General features: G+C 33.9%; 1 protein-coding gene and 1 long non-coding RNA gene across 3 annotated transcripts in view; one reads left to right on the forward strand and one right to left on the reverse strand.

Moving 5' to 3' along the window:
- The window catches only part of LOC106405793 (protein DETOXIFICATION 40), a 60,777-nt gene that overhangs the window by 33,243 nt on the left and 8,511 nt on the right, over positions 1-19,023 (reverse strand). The gene's annotated exons all lie outside the window — the stretch shown is intronic.
- LOC106403935 lies at positions 6,571-14,005 on the forward strand. The gene is made up of 9 exons (XR_007317978.1): positions 6,571-7,276; positions 7,378-7,528; positions 7,984-8,036; positions 8,137-8,267; positions 8,384-8,462; positions 8,996-12,735; positions 12,804-13,047; positions 13,132-13,287; positions 13,437-14,005. It is a non-coding gene; the product is annotated as an uncharacterized LOC106403935 (long non-coding RNA).

Below are 19,023 nucleotides of genomic sequence, written 5' to 3' on the forward strand. Positions count from 1 at the left end.
GGTTCCTAACCCAAAACCAATTTGATGGGGAGAGTTATTAATTACTCTTTGGCATTATGCGAATCAATGCTGCTACATCTTAAATATGAACATTAGCTACAAGATTTTATCAGGTATCCATACATGCATAAAATAATCATCAAAGGATTGTGATTTTACCAGTATTACCAATTAGTCTCGCAAACATCAGGTTGCGGATCTATGACAAGGTTACATACAACCTTCTTGTTGATGCATATGGTGGATGATCAGTCCACCAGTGGGTGATCAAGCCCACAAATAGCTCCTTGTATAAATAGAATCCAAATCTATTTGACTGGTGAAAACTGTATTCTTGTTTTGCCTTGTAAGTAAGCAGCATATAGCAAATCATTCGTAAGAATCTTCTGGTTCTTCAACGAATGTCCATATGATTATCTATCGCAACATTACTAAATCAGGATGGCATAACCGATTTGCCAAACATTACACTTTTAGTAAACTTCTGGTTTACTATTTCATTTATCTCCATTTTCTAGTCATTGTATAGTACAATACATTAAAAAGATGTAGACACTTACTCGACTATACTTTTTAAGAAATATTTCTAATTTAAAATGAATTTAACATTTCTTTTGCTTAGTGTCAGTATAATTTGTCTTAGATTTATATGGATTTACTTTATGAAGGATTCATCAATCTCAGCTTAATAAAACATAATCTTCTAGATGTTTCACTTAATATAAAATGTGATATTCTTTAAATCTCCCCCTCGAGATGATACTATTACAGGTTTATCAATCTTGAATGAATCTCATTTTTGAATCAACAATATACACTATTCGGGTTATGTATTCTTTCATAGATCCTTCTTACTTTGAGACTTATGAGAATTTAATACATTAAAGATTTCAGATCACTTTTTTGTGTATTGATATTTATGCACTCTTCTGGAGCATTCATATATTGGAAATTGCCAAAATTACCATTTTCAAAGTATCAATTTTCATGTTTACACTAACCACTTTTACTCTCATCTTTAGTGAAAGGTAAAAAAAATATATAACCTTTTGATTAACATTAACAAAAAAAAACATATGGTTAACTAATCTAAACTTAAAACATCAACTCTAAACCCTAAATCATCGACTCTAAACCCTAAACCATGAAACATCAACTCTAAACCCTAAACCCCGAAACATCAACTCTAAACCCTAAACCCAAAACCTTCAAATCTAAACCCTAAAACATTAACTCTAAACCCTAAATGTAAACCCTAAACCCTAAATATAAACTTAAAACATCAACTTTAAACCCTAAATCATCAACTCTAAACCCTAAACCATGAAACATCAACTCTAAACCCTAAACTCCAAACCTTCAAATCTAAACTCTAAAACATCAACTCTAAACCCTAAACGTAAACCCTAAACCCTTAACACTATATTTTTCTGAAATTTGAACCCTAAATCTTCAAATCTAAACCCTAAAACATCAACTCTAAACCCTAAGCGTAAACCCTAAACCCTAAACCCTAAAACTCTAAACATTCATATCTAAACCCTAAAATATCAACTCTAGGGTTTTAGGGTTTAGGGTTTCAGACTTAGGGTTTAGAGTTGAAAGTTTAGGTTTTAGGGTTTAGAGTTGATGTTTTAGGGTTTAGGGTTAATTTTTTAGGGTTTAGGGTTTAGAATTTACTTTTTAGGGTTTAGGGTTTAGTGTTGATAGTTTAGGGTTTAGTGTTGATGGTTTAGGGTTTAGAGTTTAAGTTTAGGGTTTAGAGTTGATGTTTAGGGTTTAGAGCTGAAGGTTTAGGGTTTAGGGTTTAGAGCTGATGTTTCGGGGTTTAGGGTTTAGAGTTGATGTTTCAGGGTTTAGGGTTCGTATTTCAAAAAAAAGGGTTTAGGATTGATGGTTTAGGGTTTAGGGTTCGTATTAAAAAAAAGGGTTTAGAATTGATGGTTTAGGGTTTAGATTTGAGTTTTAGGGTTTAGGGTTTGAATTTCGAAATAGTATAATTCGAAAAAAAGTTAAAAAAATTATTTTTGTTTTTTTAGATTTTTATTTATTTGAATATTTATTTATTATATATATAAAAAATAAGTGCATAAGAGTTTTTTGCCACTTAACGAATAATGTATTTTTGAAAATGTCCCTTTATTGATGGTAAAAATGAAAAGAGTTAACATGAAAGTGGTAAACATGTAATTTCCCCTTCATATATATCTTCTTCTTAAACATTTTATAAGTTCTATATTGCCTTGTATTGTACTCACGTTAGTTTTCTTTCATCTTTAGATGATTAAATCATATATTTTCTTAATTACCATCTTTATTTTTTCAACTTCAAGTGAGTTAATGTCCTTTAAAGAGAAACACTTTGGATCTTGACCTTATTTATATCCACACTCACGTTGACAACAACTTTTATGTTCATTTTCTTGAACAATACTATTTGCATGGATTTTTTTTTTTAGTATAAATGTTATATTCTCTTCAAGAGAAGGATCATAATCAACTAGACGTGATTTATCATCTTACATCAATAACTCATTATTTTCTTAGTCTCAAGGAGACAAAATATAGTTATAAGCTTAGATATTTATAAACTCCAGGTCCTGTTATCTTTTCCAATATGTATGCATCATTAAAATTTTCTTTTAATTTTTTTTTCTTTTAAATTTAACATCCGTGTTACAAAAAAAAAAAAAATTAACATCCAACTTAGTTAAGATTTATTTATAGACGTCACGTCTTGTAATCTATAGATGCAAAATACATAATGAGTTTTAGGTAATCTCTTTTTTTTTTGTTGTGATTTTACCTTTCTTTGGATTGTTTTCCAAAATATGGATCTTTTAAGGTCAAGTTTTAAACTTAAAACTCTATATAATAGTAATGAAATATAATAATAAAATTATTTCAAACTATAGAAAATATGTTTTAACATAAGCATTTTATTATATAAAGAAATAATTAATACTCATATAGTAATTATTATATGTACTAGTTTCTTACTTTTACGCTATTTAACAAGGTTCTTTATCCCACGAGTCAATTTACTAAAAATAAATTGATATCACATGTATCAATTTTCATGTAAATGATTTTACCTATCAAAATTTTATTAACTTTTTATATAAAGCATGAAAAACTGAGATACTTATCTTAATAAAGAGATGTACAACCGAGATCAAAGATCCAACCATTCATGTTTCTCAGCTGATTTCTTGTAGATAATTGGCCTTGAAATACTTAAAATTTACTCATAAAACATGGCTATTTGTTAGTAAATATCAATGTACAAAACTGATTTATACACATTGTTCACAAAATTTGAAATACCAGTAATAAATAAATCGGTCGATTTGAAATAATTAACCAACCAAACCATAAAACAAAACCGTTTGCGATATGATATTGTTCTCTATTTTATCTATTACGAAACCCTTCACAAAACTTTTCTTGGCTAGCAAACAAACTGTTAAAATTAAATAATGAGGCTTACCCTTTCATTCATCTTCGGATTCAGAATGGAGAGAGAGGCAGATTCTGGATTGATAATTGGAGCCCTTTTGGGAGACTGCAGGACTACTTGGAAGGAGGAAGAAGTCGACTAGGAATTCCAAAAGATGCTACTTTGGCATCGCTGCATCATGATGGAGCTTGGCGGCTACCTGCAGCAAGAACAGACCGTCAATTGCAAGTTCTCTCCTACATCACCACGGTCCAGTTCACAGATGAGCCGGACTTCTACGAGTGGGAGATTAAAGGCAAGCGGAATGAGAAATTCAGTACGGGGGAGGTGTATCATTACCTGTGTGGAGAGGTTGGTGAAGTTTCTTGGTGGCCTGCAGTCTGGACCTCAAGACGTATTCCACGGCAGAGCTTCCATGTGTGGCTTGTAGTGCAAAACAGATTCCCAACTCGAGACCGGTTGATTGGCTGGGGTATACAGGTACCATCTCTATGTCTCCTCTGCAACTCAACTGATGAATCGCGAGACCACTTGTACTGGGACTGTGACTTTGCGTTCGAGATTTGGAAACTTGTCGCGGGAAGGTGTAGACTTAGGCCTGATCGAACATGGGAGAGCTCTCTAAACCAAATTCTGTCTCTACCACCACCAAGTACTACTCGATCTCTGATTCTCCTTGGATGGCAAGCTTCAATCTACTGGTTATGGAACGAACGCAATCAACGGCTCCATACAAATCGGTTTCGTTCAATAGACTGCATCTTCTCCATAATAGATCATCAGATACGGAGTAGGATCCAAAGCTTTAGAAGCACAAACCCTAAAAAAGCTTCTGCAATGATGCAACTGTGGATTCGTTGACTGAAGACACCAGCACCGTAGCTCTCCGACTTCTCCGTTCCTCGATCGTCCAATACCATTCCCTCATCTCTTTCTTAATTCTACTGGGCTATGAGCTTCATGGGCTTAGTCATTTACTTGGGTTAGTTGGGTTATTAAAATATGAGTTTCTATGGGCTAGGCTCACTCACTAATGCCTCATGGGCATTTGTAAACATTTTTATTTTTTGCAGTTTATATTAAGAAGGTCAGTTACAAAAAAAAAAAGAAATGTATATTTAGATTTTAAATCAATAAAATATTATAATATAAGCTGCAGATCTTGGCAAGTCGATCATATCTTTACTACATTCTACGATTTGACGAGATTTACTACGGTTTTGGCAAGTCAACCGCATCTTAGACATCTAGGGTTTTGACGATATAAAAAGGTTTCAATAAATGTAACCAATAAAAACAAATAATCAAACCCAAAAAAAATATATCGTTAGAATATCAAGCATCAATAAAGTAATAGGGGCATAATTCAATAATCAACTAACAAGCTCAAGTTCCTTTAATAACAATTTTCTAGAATTAGGTCACAATAATTTGATGCTTATACATCTAATTAATGAGTTCAATTGTTCATGAAATTATTATTGACAAAGCACATCAAACGACGAGACATATATACTACGAGAGACTTAGCGGCTCCACAAAGATCAATATGTGTTTTTATTAGCTGATTTTAAATTATTAAGAAAGGGAGGAATCATGTAGCTTATCTCGATGATTGGAATGAATTAAGCTCGTTGCTTGTTGTCTTGTAAACTTCTTATTAAACTCCTCTTTTGTAAACACATAACCCTGAATTATTCAGACCTTTGCTCATGAAACATGGCTAATACTCAACATTAGACAAACAAAAAATAAATTCCAAATTCATATCAATCAAATATAAAGATTACATTGATACCAATGATATAAAATAAATCATGTGTTTGTTAAGAACTGATTAATACAATACGACACTCTTATGATTCGTTTTTCAATGCTAAAAGGGTTTTAAATTGACAGTCATAAAAATCTTTTGAAACATTAAATTAACTATCATCAAATCAAACAAACTATACGGTTGTTCACGTTCTTATGAACGAAAAATACAATTGATCCCATATATTTCATAAGACATGTTATAAGAAGACGATATGTAGACGTTGTTTACAAAATATTAAATAGTACTTATCTTAATTAATAGTGAAGACGAGGAGATTGGAGCCATCGGTTAGATGATTAGGCTTTTAGAGTTTGCTTAGCGGCTAAAGAGAAAGAGAAAATCGGTTAATATTATTATTGCCCCATACACAACGATACATATATATAGCAATACAAACTAGGGTTTAGAACCTTGAGCTTATGGACCTACATGGACATCCACATAATCGTTCATAACAAAATGTTAATATTCATTTTTATTAACGCATACATGTAAATATTTGGACAAAAATCATATTTTGGGTTTATTGAATACCAAAACTTAATTACATCATTCAAAAATTATTTTTGGCTTCTTGTTACTCCATTTATCTAGCCTTCTAGAAATTTCTACAACCTGAAACAATCATATATTCTATTAAAACTAAAATACATTTTTATATACCCTTTAGTTTTACTAACACGTAAAATATTAGCAGAAATTGAGATTATATTACAAGTTGTGCCACTGTTATATCTATGGTTCTTTTTAAAATATTTTGTTTCCTAAATATTTGCACCATATCTTTCTAACAATAAAATCAAGAGCGATAAAATAATGCACGTTTCAAAATTATATTTATGAGACTTTATAGTTATTAATTGTGATGTATTTAACATTTTCTCTATCAAATTTTTGTAAAGCGACGTTCTAATTTCATAAAATTGTAAAAAAAAAAACTTTAGAATTGGGATTAAGAGGTTACACATTATGAAACTATAACAATTTAAATCAAACTATATCAATCATCTATTGGTTCAGATGGATAGGCTTGGATTTTAGCAATTTTTACAGGTTTTATCGGATTTTTAGATATGGATATTTTTTAAACCCAAAACTGAATTACATATCGGATCACCGGATTAACTGGCTTGACCGCATATCTGGCTCGGATTTAAAAGCGCTAATTTAATGTAAAAATATTTTAAATAGACAAAATTCTTACAAATTAATAAAATATTTTTTAAGTTATTAGTGAATTTTTCGTCATAAAATATCACACGTTTTCAAAAGAGCGGATCAAAATCTAGTTACATTTGACTATAGTCTACGGCTTTGATTGAAAAGCAGCGAGAATAATATGGAGTAAATACTTTTTTCTGCTGTATTACTCCAATTTTAGCCAATCAGGTGGAAAAAAATTCTTCCTATTTCCTCTGGTCACTGTTAAAAAGGAGTAAAACACACTTACATTTTTACGGAAAAACGGCCGAGTAGTACCTGAACTATGATCATATTGCCTATTCAATATATAAACTATTTCAGTGTGCGTATTTGTACCTGATCTACCAAATATTTGAATTTGATAACTGGACTTATAAAAAATGGCTTTTACGTACTTACGACCGACACCGTGTCAGTTATAATGTTAATGTGGACCGGTTTCTTTGATGAGTTGTTTTTTTTAGTTAAACGACGTCATTTAAAAAAAATTAAAAAATAAATAAAAGGTAATCATGAATCAAACCCGGAACACCAAGCACAATCTTTTATATTATAAAACAGAAGTCAGTCGGCAATTGTAGGTTTGACATGTGGCATTACACTATTTAAATTAATTTTTATTTGATTTTCTTTCCAAAATTTTCTCCCATTTTTTTCCAATAATATTTATTTTTCAAAAATCTTTATAACCAAAACAAATCAACAATCTCCACTTTCTACCACTCACCTTCGCCATCCATCTAACGTCGATTACTCTTTCTATAAAATACCCAAATAGACGAAATCGATTATAGGTAACGTTTTATCCCTCTCTGTTCGTCTTTATGTATATACTGCAATTATTATTCATCTATGGTTTTTTCAAATCTTCTTCTGATCTATTATTAAAACTCAGTTTCAATGCTATGAAGCTCGGAGATTTTGGAGGATTTCCAATTACATAGTGAGAAAAAGATAGGAAAATGATATTCTTTACGGAGTATCATTGTATCAAGTCTGAAAATTTTCACTCCCGGCATCAACCCCATTGACTTGTAATAACGAGGGTTAGTTTTATACTTTTATTATTAAAGTCATGCATCTATTTTGCCTATCCTTTATATACTAAAGCACAAATCACTTGGCTAATTAGAATTTGACACATGGATCCTATTTTATTTTTTAAAGATTATAAAATTATGTATAAAATAATAAAAGCAAAATTAAGAAAAGAAAAAAAGGTGAAGAGAACGCACGATCTTTAACAATTGAATCCATTCCAGTAATCTCTTCCAACAGTTCTTCTTGCCCACACTCCACGATCACCATTCATATCAGTTTCTTATAACTACCTTCATTCCATCATTTATATTTCTGCAGTGTCATTCTATGTTCTCTCTTACTCAAATCCACACAACATTTCTTCTCTGAGATAAATTGGTATTTGGTATATCATCTCATATTGTTTTCTGTTGCCTAGTTTTTTGGGATCTCACTTTTCTCTCTACTTTTTCCATGACAGCATTTGTATAGGGAGCTTCGCTAAGATGCAAAGTTTGTCTTAGAAGAACTCAGGTTTAAATCTGTTTTCTTCCCAAATATGTAAATCTGAGACAGAGGAAATGCAATAAAACGTTTTTATGTAAGTGTATACCTCTGCATCCAATAAAAACAGGAGAGAATAAGAACAAAGTATTGTTGAATCAGTCTACAATCCAGCAAAAGAAAAGCCAAAACAAATGAAGGAGTTTTCTCTGCAACAAAAGGAATACAAAAATAGAACCACCCATAATCTGAAAACAAGTGGTATTTTTAATTTTCTCTGATTCTCTTTCTTATGTTTTTCTTTGAAAATCTCTATTTTATTTCTATTTTACATACTTGAAGAAATTCCATCGGCTACTAATATTAATGTGATGCAGCTTTCAGAAGATGGAAATGCAACAAAAAACCTAACACTACAGGGGAAAACAGTATCAACAACTTCAATGATGCAACAAGGTATTTACAAATTTTAAGTTAAAAAAAAAACAAGGTATTTACAAATATGTGTGTTATGGTCTGAGTGCTTCACAAATATTTATTTTTTAATTATAATAGAGCAAATCGAATATATAATATACAAATTGAATATTCTAAATATATGGATTCTATTATGTTTAGTTTCGTTGTTTTTATTATTCATTATATCAAATCTAAGACCATGATTAACTCAGGTTCTTAGGGTGGAGTTCTTAGCTTCGGTTAAGAACCGTTTCTTAGCTTTTAACTAAGAAAAGCTAAGAACCGGCTTTTAAATAAGAGATATAAGAGTCGGTTAGTGTAAAAAAAACGGTGTCAAATCATGAGTTAAGAACCCCAGATTAAGAGCCCGGGTTAATCATGCTCTAAGGAAGTCTATTTTAATGAAGACTTATTTACAAAAAAAATAAGAGTTCAAAAAATAACCGAATAGATCAAACGTAATATTTTAACTACATTTCTGCATGTATGTATGTACCTTAATTTTCAAACTCTTTGTTTGATTAATGCAGCCACGGCTAAATGGAGTACTGAGGTAATAATAAGTATATAGGACTCCCATTATATAATCACTCTCTTACTCTTTTCCATTATACAAATCTGTTTTTTTTCTTCTTCTTTTTTGGACAAATGTTTTTTTCTTCTTCCCAATAGCTTATTCTTAGGAAACAAATGAACAAAATATTTGGCTGCGTGCGTATATTTAAGACATTAGACCTTAATACTGGTTGGAAATATGAACGTAAATATTTTAACACTTTTCTTTCGGTTAACCATGGAATCTTCCAATGTTTTTTTTGAGTTTTTTCAGCAAGAAGTGTATTGGTTTATAACGGTCAAATGATAGGCTAGGTCATCTTACCACCGAGGAACCTGAAATTGGCATATTGGCGCTGACTGAATTGATCAAATGCTATTTATTCCATTCCTATTATTTGAACTGATGTGTTGATTATAAATGTATTTGAAACCAGTTATTTGTTGTCTCTTATTTGATCAATATAATTCCAAAGAGTAACACTTACCTAAAATTGTTTATTACATTTTACTCAAAACATATTAAATTATATGTAATTATTGATTTGTTTTTCTAATAAAATAATATTTTATTTTATTTTGCAATATGCCTAAAAAAATTAGTCAATCCGCGCTATTGCGCGGGCAAATATCTAGTTTATACATGTTTAGTGATAGAAAATCTTTTTTTTCTTTGCATATGCAGAACAAGACATATCATCATGATGGCCACCGTTTGATTTGAATACTTCCATTAAGATTAAAAGATTTCATCAGACTATGTGTTGTTTAGCAAATTTCCAGTCCATCTTTGTAGAAAGTTTATTCTTACAGTTTATATCTGATGAATTTATATTTTTTTTTGTGAAGTAAATCCATAAAGACGAACAGAGATTTTGATATCTGATGAATTTATATATCTTTTAGTTTATATTTGTCTTTGACTCTATTTCCCGGTGCATAGCATCGGGAATAATAGTAGTAACCTTATAAACAACTTTTACTAGTGAAGATACATTGTTTACTCCACAACTATATAACCTTTAGTAGGCGTTTCTTAGAATTTAACACTTATCAATTAAACTCTCCACCTCACCGACATTACTTTCATTTTATCCCTTCCCCAATTCAATGAACCCTAAAAAAAAATTACGAGAGAGATTGTGTGTAACCATGAGGCTTTGCTTGGTTTGGAGCAAGAAAGTGATTCTATCGAGTTTAGTACAGAAAAATCGTCACTACGGGCATTCTAATCCATCGAAAATGGGATAAAATTTGTTTTTGAGTTTCCTAAAATGTTTGACAAATCTTAAACTTTATGCATATATTTCTATCTAACATGACTATATGATAATTAGACCGAGTTTATTGCCATTCGTTGAAGATTTACTAGTGTAGGAAAAAATTTTATTTTGTGCATACAAGGTATTCGATTAAATGTTTTTGACTAATATCCTTTGTTTTCTTTGTTAAATTTCAGTGACAAAGTTGTTTGTTTTAATGTCTGGTATTGTGGAAAGTTTGAGACTCTTGAAAATTGGTCTATGGTTTATATCAGAGGAAGATAAATGGTACTTGAATAAGAACCACATGCAGGGGCTTGGAGAATGCTCTGATTGTGCCATTATCTAGACAAAGATTCTGGTACAAATTGCCGGCTGAGGATCTTTCTGGCCTGAAGATATTATGTGATAGCAATTCTAATTTTGAAAAGATGTGTGAAGTGGCAAATTGTACTGGGTATATGGAGATATACATGGAGAAAGATAAAGATGGTGATGACAGTGGCGATGATTCTCGTCATGAGAATGGTGAAAAGGCAACTGATAATCTAAGTGATGGGTCTAATGAGGTATGTGCTGAAGAATCTCGTGTTGAGAATATAATTGCTCACATTGTAGATGATGAAGATGAGGTGAATGGTGATATAGTACGAACTCCTCCTCCATCTAATGGTGAAGAAGAGGAGGAAAATCGCATATATTATGAAAGATGGAAGAGGGAAAGTGGTGAGCAAGGAATAAGACAAGTATTTATAACAGAAGAATATTAATTGAAGGCATATGATGTTGAGATCTATGAAGCTTTCAAACAGTGGAATCCCAATAGTTGTATGAGTGCTTTCTTCGGCACCATATCATCATGTGAAGATGCACTTAACAATCAGAGTCTTACAACAATTATTGGAAAATCACGAGCACTGCCCTTGGTTGAGATGTTAGCAACTATGAGGAGGCATACTATGGTGAGGATTTCACTTAGGAAAAAGAAGGCTAGGAAATGGAATAAGAGACACAGTCTGAAAGTTAATAAAGTCATTGCCGCAGAAGAGAAAGAAAGGAAGAATTGTAGTGTGGCAATTCCTAGTACTAATGGAACGTATGAGGCGATTGAGAACAGGATAGCCCATAAAGTTCATCTGCGATTGAGGACTTGTATTTGTCGAAGGTGGGACTTGACGGGGATACCGTGTAGACATGCCTTGCAGGTGGTGTTTTTAAGAAATCTCAACGTAGAAAACTACATCTCTCACTGGTATTTGACAAGCAAATGGGTGGCGCAGTATAGTATTACCTTTGAAGCAACGAATAGTCTCAAATTTTGGAAGAAATCAGGTGAACCAACGCTGACAGCACCACCAAAAAAGCCTTCTATGTGTCGGAATAAGATGCCACAAAAGAGAAAGAAGGGGATAAACGAGGAGCAAAAAAAGGAAAGAAGGTGGCCAACCATGGATGAACAATGCAATGCTACAGATGTGGTTTGATGGGACATAACTCACTGAAATGCAAGAATGGAGGTGTTCGTTAAAAGCCTAGGAAGCCAAAGAAGGCAAAGACTAAAACCACAGGTGGCATGGACAGTGAAGAAGGACCAAACCAACAAAACCAACCAACTCAAACTTCTGTTTTTTAGCTGTTTATTGCTAGGTTGTGTTAAAATGTTGGCTAGGATGTTTTAGCATGGTTTGGAGTTCTTTTGCTATCGGATTGTGTAGGTTTTTGGCTCTAATACAGCTATGTAATGTCGTTTATGGTACTTTGATGATGCTTATTAAACAAGATGACCTAGATTATAATATTATAGTTCTTGTTTTGTCAATTGAAAAATTTAAACCTAACAAACTAACGTAACCTCACAAGAAGAAGATAAATAATAAAAATAAATTATATTTCCTCTATCTAATATATGCTATTATAGATTTACTATTTGCGTGTATTAACAATGTTTATTCATTAGCAGAAATGGTTTAGGATGTACGAGATCAAGCTTCAGACCCAGGTTCGACGCCAGGGAAGCCCTTTTTGTTTTTTTCTTTAATTGAAACATCATTGTTTTAAACGTTTGTGGGTAGAGATGGCAATTCTTGGACTTGCCCGTGGGCCGGACCCGTTAAGCTTTGCTGTGGGGCGGGATTGGGCATGAACATCCAGGCCCATTTGTTTAGCGGGCCTCGCGGGATAGGGACTGTGCGGAATTGGGCCTCATGCGGGATGGGCTCAAATGAGCCTGCGGGATATTGAGGACCCGCAACTACTATTGAAGAAGCTCTAAGCCTTTAACCGTTAACGATAAACTCAAACAAGAGTTTAATCAGGCACAACAAAAATCTTCTCCGTCATTATCAAAGTATGAACTGCTGGCAGAGACGAACAACCAACTCAAGATCAAAATTCAACAGCTTGAAGGGTTACTAGGTTCTAGTTCTACCGAGAAGGAAGCTGCTATGAAACAGGTGGAAGAGGCAGTTGAAAGATTGAACCAGAAACTTAAAGAAAATAACACCAATTTATTGTATTGCAGGTTACTTCCCTCACCGAGCAGGACAATCAAGTCAATAAGATATTTCAAAGTACTAAGGTTGAGCTCCAATCTGTTATTGCAAAGCTTGAAGAACAAGTAACCATAGAGAGGTCTAAACCTAATACTTTGGTGTCGGAGATTGAGAAGCTCAAGGCAGTGGCTGCTGAAAAGTCTGTTTTGGAATCACATGTTGAAGAACTTGAAAAGACTTTGAAAAAAATTCTAAGCTCAGTTGAAAGAAGAGGTAATGCACTCATCTCAAACAGAGGGAAGTACAACTGTTATGATAGGATCTATATATAACAGTACTGATTTAATGTTTCTGCAGCTCAAAAATGCAACTGCTGCGTCTGTAAAAGTGGCCGAACTCACCTCAAAACTGCAGGAAGACGAACATATTGCTAGTGACCGAGATGTGCTCAATGAGCAAGTGCTTCAGCTTTAGAAAGAGCTTCAAGCGGCTCAGATTTCAATTGCTGAACAGGTTAATGAACTTTTTCTGTTTGACTTCTACATATCTCAGACATGCTTTGGCATTCGTTAGGACTCTTTAGTCTAATTCAGAAAAAGAATTAAAAAATGAATCTTCCTTCATGTTGTCACTAAGCTCTGATATGTTTTCCACGGAAACAGAAACAAGCAAAATCCCAGAAGCATTCAGAGTTGGAGGCTGCACTAAAGCAATCACAAGAATTAAAGAAATATAACTCGCCAGTGTTCCTTAATCCTAGCACCCACAATCATATCAATCGAGCTTCCCGTAAGCATCGCCCAGCTACTGTACGGCTCGTCCTGCTTACTTATCCTTGTTTCCTCCTTTGTTTGGTTAAGTCTCAGTATCCTGACGTCTTTACCTTCTATCTTGACCATGAAACGCTTGCCTTAAGGTCCTAAGACCGGCTGGTACGTTTCCTCGAACCATGGCCCGTTTCCTCGAACCATGGCCCGTCCCAACGATCCTATCTAGGATCGGGGATGAGACATGCAGGACTCAAAGAACAGGAGAGTAGGAAGAACGGCTATAAAGGAAGAGAGGAGGAGAGGCAAAAGGGAGAGGGGAAACCCTAGATACTATACACATTAGGCATGACCTCGATCTCTCACTTTATATACTTTTGTCTTAGTTCTTAGTCATTGTAATCTCATCTCTTTGTAACCACTGTATTCGATTAATCTTTATTAATAAAATCCATTTTTGTCAACCGGAATCTGACTACATCGTTGTGTTCTAAGGATATTGTTGTCTACGTTATTTTTTTCCTAATCTAGTACAAACAATCACTACCAAATATCTGTGTTGGTTTTAGGATCCACAGTTAATACGAAATACATAGATAGAACTGTTATAGAAAATATAAGCAAAATATCCAAATGTTTATGAACTTGTGCTGTTGAGATTTTTTTTTTTCATTTGGTTAACGACAGAAATCTGTTTCAAAACTCAGCGATACGGGGATGATTTAAACAATTAAACTTACACTTCTTGTAATAATAAAATACCATTAAACCAGCAGACAAGGAGCATCTTCAAATGTAACTATATGGTTTCAAAGAAGGCACAGATGAAAAAACTGAACACACCTAATATGCGTGTTTTTAACAATAGTTACTAAAAAGTGCTTTAGATCAATGGAAAAATTGGAAGATAAATCTAAAGTTTATGGTCTCTATATTTCTTAGACCTGGTAATTGGTTGGACTATAGATGTACAAATGTAGCGGTAGGATTTAGCTCATAGTTTTTATTGTTGTAGCTGTTTTTTTTTGTAGAAAAATACTACAATTTTTAAAGTATTTTAATAGTTACTTTAAGAAAAAAAAAGTAAAACGTGAACAAAAAAAAAAAGTTGTAGATGCTGTAGCAAAGCTCTAACTTAAAAAATAAAACTACATCATAATTGGTTAGGATTAGTGCTTTAAAAACAAATAAAGCTATCGTTTGTGTTTGCTGACAGTTTCGGGGAGGGTAATAATTTTTTTAACTGTATAAATATGTAAACACAAATATTTAGTTAAAATTTAAAGTGAGATAATATAAATACTAATATAATATATATATATATATATATATATATATATTACATTTTAATTTACATTATAAAACTTTAAAACAAAATTGTTTTTTTATAAATTTTTAGACATTAGCATATATATACATATATAAACCCAGAAATAAAATTTTAAAAATACCACTACAAGAAAACATATTTTTTACTAGGGCAGTATTCGTTGTAAATTCGTCGTAAACGGGGTGTTACGACGAATAAACGTCGAAAGACGTTTCGTTGTTAAACGTCCGTCGTAACGGAGGTTTCGTCGTAAACGACTCGTTACATTTACGACGAAATATATTCCTCGTAAAGCGCAGGGAAATGATTCGTCGTAAACGCCACGTAAGACTTCGTCGTAAAGCCCACGTAATTGTTTCGATGTAAAGCACACGTAAATACTTTCGTTGTAAATCACTCGTAAACATTTCGATGTAAAATCCTCGTAAATATTTCGATGTTAATCACTCGTAAACATTCGATGTAAACTCCATGTAATGTTTACGAGGAGTTTACATCGTTTCTTATTATATTATTATTAATTAGTATATAATAGATTTTAATTTATATTTAATATTCAGAATTTAAAATAATTTAAATTTTAAAACAAAATATGAAATTGGAAAACATATTTTTAAAAAGTCATACAATAATATTTAAATTCATAATACAAACAGAAAAAAAAAAACTACATATTGTCGAAGTAGTTGGTGGGGTTGCTCGGCTGTTGACGGGTTGGATCGGACTCTTGGGGATCTCGTGGTGGCATTCCAAGAGCGGCTCGTCTCTCACTCAACATTCTCTGCATAACCGGGTTTCCCACGGCCATCACGTCTAGCAAATCCTCAAGAGAGTCTAAACGAACCTGCTGGCTATCCATTTGAGCCTTCTGGCTATCCATTTGAGCCTTCATCTGAGCAGTCTCTTCATCCCGTCTCGAAGTGTATGACGAAGTTGCCCTTGCAACTTCGTTAACAGAGCCTATACCGACTATCCGTCCCTTCTTTTTAGGAGCCACCTATAAAATCAAAACATATATTAATATAGTTAATTATGTTAAAATATTTAAAATAATGTAAACTAAAATTTTAAGTTACCTCTTCGAAGATTCTGTCGACCTCTTCGGTGGACAATGTGACTGGTAATCCATCGGGAGACTCCTGGGTTAGTTGCGTCTCCCGTTCTTCAATCCGACCAGCCACTGTTCGGAAGAGTTTCTCAGATGCAGGATCCACAAAAACTCCGTCGGATGTGGCGTGAGTCATCTTGAATAGGTCAGACAGAGAAGGTAAGACTCCCGTCTTCTCGAACTACAAAAAAAAATTAAATTAAATATTATAAATTATATTAATTGAATATTTTAAAATATATATTTAAAACAAAACTTACAGCTTCTAGACGGACTCCTGCATGAGGTTTTTGTCCGGTTCTGTGAAGCATGGGCAAATGACCATCTTTATCCTTCGTCCTTCGAGAAGCCGAGCACGAATTGGCCTTTCTGATCGAAGAGGGGTGCTCCCAATAGGCGATGAGGCCATCCCACACATCCGTCGTGAGCTCAGTGGGCTTTCCCTCATACCCGTAGATCTCCCACTTGTCCTTCCAATCAGAGACTGTGTTGCAGAGGCGTATCTTTGCCTTTGCAACGAATTCCGCCTTCACCCTCTCGGTGATTCCCAAAGACCAATGCCACTTTTGCTGAAACATAAAAATTTTGAAAAAATTACAATTAATAATAAATATTAAAAATATATATATATATTTAAAAGTGAAAATTTAATTAAATTTAAAAATCTTACCGCAAAACATTTAAACCACGTGATCTTAACGTGATTTGGTGTCTTGCTCCAGTTCGGGTATGCCCCGTCGTAGTAACCCTTAATCGTCGCCGAAACGCTCCGGCTAACACGGTTGTTAGCCCCAAACCTGAAAAAAAAACAATTTAACCGTTACAAAATAAAAATTAATTAAATTTTAAAGTAATAAAAATTAATAACTTACCAATAAGTTCCTCGGGGTCTATCGGGGTCTAGAACATCCAAACCCTCCCGTCCAGGCTGGGCAAGCAAATCCTCCACCGTATATCTCGCGAAGGGAGCATATGAAGGCACACGCAAATCCGGATGAACTGCACCTTCTGGGACAGGCTCAGGTGCAGCCGCTGGAGGAGGAGGTGGAGGCATCTGCGGTGGAAGAGGAGGACTCGAAAAAACTCTCTGAGAAGTCTGAGAGTCTGGAACTGCATCGGAAGACGATGGACCGGAAGAAGATGTACCGGAGCCATCGCCAAACAACTGGGCATAAGTAGGTGCTGCTGGTTTGCGTCTAGGAGCCATCTAAAAAAATTTAAATAAATTTAATCAATTATGACGACATAATTAAAAAATTATTCCGTTACCTAACTAATCACCTAAACTATAGGATTCCGTCATCTAACTAATCACCTAAACTAATTATCTAAATAATCACCTAAACTAATTACCTAACTAATTAATAACCTAAACTAACTTAAAAAAAAAAAAAAAAAGGAGGGAAGAGAATGTACCTTAGGGAGAGGAGAGGAGAGGAGTTTAGGAGGAATGGACGAGGAAGCCTCGTCTCGGCGTCCCAATATATAAAAAATGTTTCATCGTAAACGCGACGTAACATTACGACGAAGTTACCAGGCCCGCGTTTTTTCATTTACGACGAAGTTACCAGGCCCGCGTTTTTCGATTTACGACGAAATTACGTCGAAACATCGGTTTACGACGAATTTACAAGGCCCACGTTTACGACGAAGTTACCAGGCCCGCGTTTTTCCATTTACGACGAAATTACGTGGAAACATCGGTTTACGACGATTTTACAACGCTTAACCCTAAACACCGAGAATGAAATCCCTAAACCCCAAAGTCACATATCATCTAACATCATATCTCTTCTTCTCTACTACTTTGTGCTCTTTCTCCAACTTAAACTCTAAAACCCTAAAACTCCAAATAATTTTTTTAAATTAACACAAATACATATTATATAAAACAACATTTGTTACACATACATTAGGATGGTAAAAAAACAATATTTCTTTAAACATACGTTACAATAGAGAAATACAACATCAGAGACATATATTACATCACTCTAAATCGTTTTCGTTCTCATCAATATTACATCACTCTAAATCGTTTTCGTTCTCATCACTATCATTACAATCATCATCGTCGCTTCTCTCGAACTCGTCTTCACGTGCTTCATCTGTCGCATCTTCGGGAATATCTTCATATTGAAAGTTTTGCGGGTCGATCAAAAGGATTTCATCAGTTGGTTGTTCTGGTACCTCAACTTCATTGATAGCGTCTTCTTCTTGCAAGGGCGGTTCTTCTCCAGCGACAATGCGTCCACGAGGTGTAATTTTGATAGCAGCTAACCAGTTTATCCCGGAAGTTCGAAGCCGAGGATAAGGAAGGAAGCTTACTTGCTCGGCTTGTGAAGCTAAAATGAAAGGCTCAAATTTGTTGTATCTTCTCCCAAAATTGACATCCACAACACCAAATTTGTTATACCGAATCCCTCGGTTCACAACAGGATCGAACCATTCACATTTGAAGAGGACGCATTTTAGCTTCAATAACCCCGGAAATTCCACTTCAATAATCTCCTGCAAGATCCCGTAAAAGTCTGTTTCACCTTTCACACATATTCCGTAGTTACTCGTTGCCCGATGTCTCCCATACTCGTATGTGTGAAAGGTAAATCCTCGTGTGAAATACATAGGTGATGTGGTGACCTTTGCAACTGGACCTTGAACCAATTCGTGAAACCATACGGGATAATAAGGATCGTCATAATCAACCTGCCAAAAGCAGTTATTCTTAATTAATATTGAAGTATCAAAACACTTACTTAATTAATCAATGTATGAGATATATTACGTACCTGTGATTTTAACCACTTGACAAAGTGCTTATCTTTACGTGTGTCCACATCAGTTGCAGATATTCCTGGTATTGCTTCTTCAACTTGAGATACAAACATGCTGCAAATTAAACAAATAATCAAGTCATACATAATTAACTGCAATTCATATAATTAACATTCACAAAAATATTTACCTTTCAAAGTAACGGGTCACTGCATCCTCGCAGTTGAGCAGAATATAAGTGTGGGCACTATGTTTATCCTCTTCACATG

This window comes from Brassica napus, chromosome C1 (assembly GCF_020379485.1).
Source record: "Brassica napus cultivar Da-Ae chromosome C1, Da-Ae, whole genome shotgun sequence".
In the NCBI taxonomy this organism is placed as follows: Eukaryota; Viridiplantae; Streptophyta; class Magnoliopsida; order Brassicales; family Brassicaceae; genus Brassica; species Brassica napus.